Here is a 9,704-nt window from a genome sequence, read left to right as displayed (position 1 = left end):
AATGAGCCTGTCCTCTTATAGCTCCTCCCTCCAGCCTCCTCTGGTGAACGCTCCCTATTCAAAATCCATAACTTAATCCAGTCAATCAGATGGTCACAATCAGTCTGTAATGGAAATATTCCTTCAGTAGCCTGTCTCTCTATACCAGGAGTGACAGAGGAAGACTACATGAGAAAGATCAAGATGATCCACTGTGCTGCGTGAAATTCACCTCCCTGCAGTCCTGTCTTCAACACTTTATTCCAGTTGTCCTTCACTTAACAGGTCTCAGCTCAAATGGTTTCAGGTCTACAACATTTACCCGTAAGAGAAGAATTTCTGTTCATAGAAAATATTGGTGATGTATATCCAGGGAGTGGATCCATTTGATATTGACGTATGGGAAGGAGGAGGAGCTGTTGAGTGAAGACCAGGAGGAAAGTAGCTCCAATGAAGCAGACCCAGATCAAGATGAGGCTTGGCACATTGCAGAGGAGGTACAACTGTAGGACTGTAGGGCTGAGAACATCATGTTTCACCTACTGTATGCTGTCCTCAGGTTTCTGTCAAAACAAAACAAGCATTGTATGGATGCACTTAAAAGTAATTGTCAAGTGAAAGTCGCCCTTTTAAAAGTTAATATTATTTTAACTAATGATGTTGTTGACTCACCCTATACTCATACTTGTGGCCAAAGCATAAATTGTAGAAAACCCTCCCACATAAAACCCCCACCTCAAACTTGTATCTCAAATAGACCGTTTCAAAATGCTTGCCATTTCCTCGCATTAATATTCTTAATGACTGGTTTATACCCACACCATTCTGTTGTTGGGGTACGCCCACACCATTCTGTTGTTGGGGTACGTCCACACCATTCCAACACAGAAAAGATGCTTTTTAACATACTTAATGCGAAAACATTTGAAGGATACTATTTCACTCATTTTGTAATGAATTATAGGTCATATTTCATAGATATCTGGAAACACAGTACAGTTACTTTAAAGATAAGCTTGATTATGTTGTTGTCTATATCAATTCATATTTATAAGTGTGTGATTGCTTTGTGGTTCCAGGGAATCAAATTACTGGACACAATTTCACTTTATGGGTTGGTTATGTAGGCTTCTTCTAACCCATTGCTTTATGATTAAATTAGACTTTGGTTTTTAATGTAAAGATATATCAGAATACCAGTCATTCCAAATAAATGTTATACCCCTTGATCTTCAAGAACAGGACTTGGAAATATGGAAGTATATATTAGCCAAATTGTTTTACCTGAGCATAACCTCAAAACTAAGGACATATTAGCCAGCCCTACTCTGTTGTTTATGATTTTGTTGTCATGGAGGACTGATTGGGCTCATTGATTCGAGTTGAAAATGAAAGCCATATGCTTCATTTGCTATAAGCCCATTGTTGAACTTTTTGTTGGTGAAACTTTGATATCTTGATAATACGCAGCTGTTTAAAGGACTATTCAATAGATGAAACAATAACACAACAGTTGCCCTGCGTCTGTTTTGGTAAAAAGCTGAGGGATGGGCCTGGAGAAATGTAACTGCTCTCAGATTAATAGACAGAGCTGTGTTATAACCATGTTATGAGGCAATACAGTGTTTATTTACATTTACAATGATTACAAACATTGGAGAAAAACAAGCTTATATGTTGGGTTCTCATGGAGTGTGACAGTTGAACTAAGCTCATGGAGCCATTTATAAGTTATATTTTTCAAGAATCAAAGGATATATATAATTTACAAGTCCAAAAATGTATGTTGAAACTACATATTTCCCCTTTAAGTCTTTCAAAGGTGTGCGAGTTTTAACATGTGTCAATTAGGCCTATGGATGTAATTTTTTTATCAGCATGAATTAGATTGAGCAATAAAAAAAAAACTTTTATTCCATAGGCTGGGATCCGCACTGTGCAGCTTTTACAAGAGCACATTTTTCACTGACTGTCCACTGGTTTCAAAAACAATGATTGATAGGCAGCTTAAATTTCTTGAATTCAACCATTACTGGGTTCAAATACACATTTAGATTTGTGAACATTCATCCACCACAACCACAATCCGTAAGGAGGAAATAGCTAAACGAGAGAGCAGCAGTGTGATTCATATCAATGCTCTATGTAGATAATAATAAGCGATATCTGTATCGCAGTAGACTACACCACTGCTGTCATCCTTACCTCCAAGCGTTTATTCAAATTGGATAATCTTTGGAACCGACAGCAGTTGGACTGTACCCTACAACAGCCTATTCCTGCTCTTTTCCCACGATCCATCAACCCCATTTGGTATAGTGGTCTCTGACATCTGGTCAAACTCGCTCAGGTGGAACAAATGTAAATTTGCACAATTCTTCAATGCTGATTTGAATATTAAGTGTTAAAGATTTTTTTCGCTAACCTCCTTTCTGAATATAAAAGTAATCCCCAAAGTAATCATCTAGCGTTTTTACAATATTTGTGCTGGTAACCTAACGGATTACAGTAACAGATTTGTAATCCCTTACATGTAATACGTTACTCCCCAATCCTGACAGTTTCTCACCGTAGCGTAGACGGACTTTCCCTTCAGGCGGTGACATGCTAGCAATTAGCACTAAATGGCTAACGTTAAATATCCTTTCCCTCGTGGACAAGTTAGCATGTCACCACCTGTGGGGTCTGAAAAGTCTGACTATACGAGCGATAACGTAACCGTTATCGTAACCGTTAGCTAAATATTCCTGCCCTAGTGGGCTAACATTAGCTAGCATGTCACCTCGTGGAAAATGTACTACATGAACTGTGAGCTAACATTAACTAGCTGGCCAGCTAGCTCACAAAGGACTTGTGGACTCAATGTTTTACACAAACAGTTTTGTTCCACAAGTGCGTCTTTTGTACAATACTAATCAAATGACCTGTGAAGTCAGTTATACATGTCAGCAGGGATGGAAATTAAGCTAGCCCGAGTCTAGTACTTTACAGACTGGGCTAGTATAAAATGTGCCAAACTAGCCTGACACAGCAAACATTTAGGACCTGAATGTAGAAATCGTGGTCTGCTGGGCTGTGCCCAAAATCCTACATCCCTGCATGTCATTCCCTTTCAGACAATCCCCCTATCACAGTTGGTCCTCCTCGGTAACCTCAAGGCTGAGGGTTATAAGTTTCCTCTTGAGAATTAGAATTAGAAGTACAGTCATTTAACTCATCACAATACTTATCCTCTTCGGGCAAATAGTACCCTAGACTGTTCTGATCATCTAGTTGAACATTCCAGATAATTCCTCAAATTCAAGCTGCTTCAATGACATGAAAAACATTGCGTCAATATTGCCAAATCAACAATGTATACAATATACACCGTAATAAAATAATGAATAATAATGATATAAAATGGTAGTAAATAATAATACAAAAAAATTAAAATAACAACAATAAAATGGTAACAGTCAATAGTAGAAATATAATAAATATAAAAGGCTAAACATGGACAATGAAACTATAACTAACTGTCACCCTCACCATTACATTAGTGCTACAACTACCATCATCATTGCTACTACTACTACTACCACCACCATCATCATAAAATTATTATAATTTCCATCGCCCCTACTACCCACACTACTACTATTTGTAATAATCCCAATAATAACAATAATAGTAATAACAACAATAATAAGTAAGTTACTGCTTACTATGCAGATGTTGTTATTAAGTGTCCCTCAGGCTATGGCAGGAAAATACTTATTTGGCTGCAAGAGGAGCTGTTGCTCCTTCGCCCATGAGTATTTTTTGTTTTTCCTCTGGGTATAATAAGTTAAGAAATTATCTGTCTCTCTCGCTCTCTCGCATGAGGGAGAGATACAGAGAGCGAGAGAGATTATTTTTTAAACTTATTATACCCAGAGGAAAAACAAAAAATACTCATGGGCAAAGGAGCCTTTGGCTTTCTTGTTGGCAGTTAATTTGAAATGTTGTCATTTAAATGTTGTCAGTTGTTTTGATTTGAGTTAATCATTCCACTTAAACTGGCTGGTTAGTTGGCTAACATACATACTGTGCAGATATATCTACAAATGTGCCTGGCTAAATAATATTTTGAGAAGTAGTGGCATGATGCTGTGCTATGACATTTGAAAATGACCTGGTATAAGGTCAAAATGAGTTAAGCGGAAGCATCTGCTAACTACTTTAATTAATGCAAATACACAGGCAGCTTCCATTTTCCATTGGAAAAGAAAACCGTCCCTACATTTACTATAAAAGGAATCTCCACACAACAAAGAAATAATTTAAACATCACATACATAAATTCATATTATGCCCATGATAAAATAAAATATGAATTGTGTTGTACTACTGAATGAAATTGTGAGGAGATGCACTCAGACCAGCCGTTGTGATTGAACTTGGGTACAGGCAGGGATGACTGGGGCCTTCAGGAGGTAAGACACATGGTGTAAGAAATTATTTGAACATCACAGATATAAATTCCCAATGTGCCCATGATAATGTTAACAACATGACTTTAGTTGGCTGCTTTGAGCAATCTAACATAACCTATTCTGGGAGCCTACTGTGTTTGTATGAACTATGTGGAATATTTTTTGTCCATTGGCTTCCCTGAAAACAGGTACTGACAGGAGGCAAGACGAGAACGCTGATCCAGTGCACTCAGGATCCCAGACCCTGTGACTCACAGCCCTGACCACTGCACATCCTTCCCTCAAGCCATTTTTAATGCCTTGATGTCCTTATTGTTATCCGTGCCCCACTTTACAGACAACACTCCATCCAACGACTGTAAACACCTTGAAATTTTATTTTATTTATTTTTATTTTACCGTTATTTTACCAGGTAAGTTGACTGAGAACACGTTCTCATTTGCAGCAACGACCTGGGGAGTAGTTACAGGGGAGAGGAGGGGGATGAATGAGCCAATTTTAAACTGGGGATTATTAGGTGACCATGATGGTTTGAGGGCCAGATTGGGAATTTAGCCAGGACACCGGGGTTAACACCCCTACTCTTACGATAAGTGCCATGGGATCTTTAATGACCTCAGAGAGTCAGGACACCCGTTTAACGTCCCATCCGAAAGACGGCACCCTACACAGGGCAGTGTCCCCAATCACTGCCCTGGGGCATTGGGATATTTTTTAGACCAGAGGAAAGAGTGCCTCCTACTGGCCCTCCAACACCACTTCCAGCAGCATCTGGTCTCCCATCCAGGGACCGACCAGGACCAACCCTGCTTAGCTTCAGAAGCAAGCCAGCAGTGGTACGAAATGCATTCGTTCTAAGAAATGTGCTATATAAATAAAGTTTGATTTGATTGATGACATTACAGCTATAGAATATTTAATAAACTGTCATTTTCACATGAGGATAAGTGCAGTTTTTCCATAAACTTGTAATTGATAACTTGGGAATGCATGTAGCACATCGAATAAATACTGTGTCTTTGAAGATTTGTCTCTGGTCATGAAACTACAATACAGGCTGGATGTCTAAACAAAGTCAATTCTGAATGTCAATAGATTTTTAGATTCATTCTTATCAATGACAACATTCTAGAACTGAGTTATCACTCATTGAAGTCTGGTATTTGGGGTAATCTGATTAATGATTATACAGTATAATATATTAAGTGTCTCTTTCCTTGTAGAATGTTGACAGCTGATTAGAAAGCATTGTATTGCTAAGATGCTCAAACTTAACTTAATAGCTACACTCTCTGACACAGGATAAACTTTATCCCTCATTCTGGCCCTGACCAAACTGGTAAGTTGCCCCTCACTATAGCTGCACTTTTCCACATGGCCAGACTTATAGTGGTCTTCTCCTCTTTAATGTTCTTATGCTCATCCTTGAAAAATGCCATAAGGTCTGAAATAGACACCAAAGTCTACATACTGTACAAAACTCACCTTGTCTGAGAGAATTACATGGCTATCAAAACACCACGCCCGGTTAAGCCTACATGAAACACAGACTTTATATGAAGTACTTCTAAAATTCGAGATGCGAAAATGAATGGGAAGAAAACGATTGGAACCATTACCGGGTTTTACCGCTAGGTTTTATGGGTATTATGACTCGTCCACTGTGCCAGTGTAACGGATGTGAAATTACTAGCTAGTTAGCGGTGGTGCGCGCTAATAGCGTTTCAATCGGTTTGATTTGTGCAGAGGGTCCCTGGTTCGCGCCCGGGGCGAGGGGACGGACTAAAGTTAAACTGTTACATTGGTGCCGTGACCCGGATCACTGGTTGCTGAGGAAAAGGAGGAGGTCGAAAGGGGGGTGAGTGTAACGGATGTGAAATGGCTAGCTAGTTAGCGGTTGTGCGCGCTAATAGCGTTTCAATCGGTTACGTCACTCGCTTTGAGACCTTGAAGTAGTGGTTCCCCTTGCTCTGCAAATGCACATATTGTTTTATGCAGAATTTAGAATATTTGCATGAACATCTGTCGCAAATATACTATACAACTTGATACAGGTTATGGTGAAGTGTTAAATATGGGTGGGAGGAGCTATAGGATGACAGACTCATTATATTGGCTGGAATGGAATAAATGTAATGGAGTCAAACATTGGTTTTCATATGTTTGTGTTTGATACCATTCCATTTATTCCATTCCCCCTATAGCTCCTCCTACCAGCCTCCTCTGGTGGGCAGATGACTTTGACCTAGACTGACAGTGTGTTTGTTATGACTCCTCTCCTATCAGGTTGACCAGGGAAACACACTGCCTAGAGTCCAGCCCATTATTTCCTTGAAATCAAAGAATAGGAATAACCTTGTCCTTGGTCACAAACATTCAATGTACTCTTCCATCATGGAAGACTCTTGCCATGTTGTCCATTTGTGAGGTGGTCGTTGACCATACCGATGGCCTTCAACTCATCCTGTGTGGCCTGGGGACAGAGACAGCATGTCCAGTGTTAAAGGGTACTTTAAGGTTTACTGGCAGCCCAAACTGTGGCTCGGCAGTCTAATAGGTCTACAGAGGTTGACATGTCCAACAAGGAAACTATGTTATTGTTTTAATGACATGGTATGCATGGAGGAATCACTGACTGCTCAGTGTGGAATGTGATTGGACAGGGTCTGTGGTTGCACACCTATTTGACCTGAACAGTGAGGAATACGAGTATGAAGTGGTTTTATGTCACGGGGCTTTTACATGTGGAGTTTCCGGGACACAGGTTAATACTAGTCCTAGACTAAAAACTATTTCTATGCAGATTCTCCATTGAGCAGGTTTTTTTAGTCTAGGACTAGGCTGTTAACAGGAAGTGTGATAATAAGTAGTAGTGTATTTTGTTTGAGTCCCAAATACTATAGCACACTATTCCCTTTATTGTACTATGGACCCTGGTCAAAGTAGTGCACTATAAAGGGAGAAGCTAGAGTGATGGCTTGGTTGTGAAGGGGAATTTGGATGAGTGTATGACCTGTTACGTCATCTCTGCCCGGAGATACAGGGAGTAGATCTCCAGCGAAAGCACTTTGATTAAAATTATGTTTTAATGATTTCTGTAGGGCATCTTTCTCCCCCCCTCTGTGCGAACCCCTATCCCCTTCACCTTCCCTCTTTCCCCTACAAATTAAGACGTAGAGTAATTTGAAAACATTTAGTGATGAAACTCTCTAGCTACTTCCTAAATGGCATCCTATTCCCTTTATAGTGCACTACTTTTGACCAGAACCCTATGAGCCATGGCCAAAAGTCGTGCCTTAAAAAAGGAATAGGGTGCCATTTGGAACACACACTCTACTCTCTATGAAGTCTACTAATTACCGCAGTGTGAACCTCGCATGGGCACCATGGGCACCCGCGGTATGTTGGTTGGCAGCTTTGATGTCTCCAGTCTGCTGCCTTCCTGGCCAAAGCGTCTGATAGTTTAGGGCCAAAGATCGTCCTGATTGGCTATAATTGGGACAGCTTGTTTTAGAAAAAGGGCATCGGATGACTTTGACAGCTGTGTCGCCCCGTCAATGCCCCTAGTCACTGCTAACCACCCACTCCCTCACTCCTCGTCTTCCGATTGCGTGCCCAGGGGCATCATGGGTAGCCGTGTCACTTATTAAGGAGACTGTGGCTGTAAAGTGACAGATGTCCTGATATAATCTGGCTGCCTCTTTGGCCTCTGTCTGTCTAGTTAGTACACATGGTTTAGGAGTTTGTGGGGACTAGCAGACAGACCAGGGTGCTGTTGTCTAATACCTGTGCATTTTTGGGGAGAGCCGGCCCTTCCTTTTGCGAGGTGGGTTCAGTGACAGACTCAGAGCACTTCATCTCTTTGCAGTGTTGGGGAGCAGTGAACTACATGTAGCTCAACTAGTAATTGATCTACATTTTGCAGTAACTTGGTGGTAGCTCAACTCAATTCTAATCAGTAGTTAATAATTTCTTTAGCATGTAGTGGTGTAGGTAACTACTGAAACTACTTTCTTTGCGAAAATATGGGTGAAGGAGGCAACAATTTCCTTTTTTTCTCAGAATGGCATAATTCTCAGTTAAACATAATTTTTGTATTATAGGCATATTTACACATTTTGTTTACATGGCCCCAAAGGGATGACAAGATGGCGCCGATAGAGATGGCAGCTTCGCTTCAAGTCCTTTGGAAACTGTGCAGTATTCTGTAAACGTTTTCTGTAAGTCTTCATAAGGTTTTCACACTCTGTTGCTGGTATTTTGGCCCATTCCTCCATGCAGATCTCCTCTAGAGCAGTGATGTTTTGGGGCTGTTGCTGGGCAACACGGACTTTCAACTCTCTCCAAAGATTTTCTATGGGGTTGAGATCTGGAGACTGGCTAGGCCACTCCAGGACCTTGAAATGCTTCTTACGAAGCTACTCCTTCGTTTCCCGGGCGGTGTGTTTGGGATCATTGTCATGCTGAAAGACCCAGCCACGTTTCATCTTCAATGCCCTTGCTGATGGAAGGAGGTTTCCACTCAAAATCTCACGATACATGGCCCCAGTCATTCTGTCCTTTACACGGATCAGTCGTCCTGGTCCCTTTGCAGAAAAACAGCCCCAAAGCATGATGTTTCCACTCCCATGCTTCACAGTAGGTATGGTGTTCTTTGGATGCAACTCAGCATTCTTTGTCCTCCAAACACGACGAGTTGAGTTTTTACCAAAAAGTTATATTTTGGTTTCATCTGACCATATGACATTCTCCCAATCTTCTTTTGGATCATCCAAATGCTCTCTAGCAAACTTCAGACGGGCCTGGACATGTACTGGCTTAAGCAGGAGGAAACGTCTGGCACTGCAGGATTTGAGTCCCTGGCGGCGTAGTGTGTTACTGATGGTAGGTTTTGTTACTTTGGTCCCAGCTCTCTACAGGTCATTCACTAGGTCCCACCGTGTGGTTCTGGGATTTTTGCTCACCGTTCTTGTGATCATTTTGACCCCACGGGGTGAGATCTTGCGTGGAGCCCCAGATCGAGGGAGATTTTGACCCCACGGGGTGAGATCTTGCGTGGAGCCCCAGATCGAGGGAGATTATCAGTGGTCTTGTATGTCTTCCATTTCCTAATAATTGCTCCCACAGTTGATTTCTTCAAACCAAGCTGCTTACCTATTGCAGATTCAGTCTTCCCAGCCTGGTGCAGGTCTACAATTTTGTTTCTGGTGTCCTTTGACAGCTCTTTGGTCTTGGCCATAGTGGAGTTTGGAGTTTGACTGTTTGAG

This window comes from Salvelinus fontinalis, chromosome 14, assembly GCF_029448725.1.
Source record: "Salvelinus fontinalis isolate EN_2023a chromosome 14, ASM2944872v1, whole genome shotgun sequence".
In the NCBI taxonomy this organism is placed as follows: Eukaryota; Metazoa; Chordata; class Actinopteri; order Salmoniformes; family Salmonidae; genus Salvelinus; species Salvelinus fontinalis.
This window is presented reverse-complemented; position numbering follows the sequence as displayed.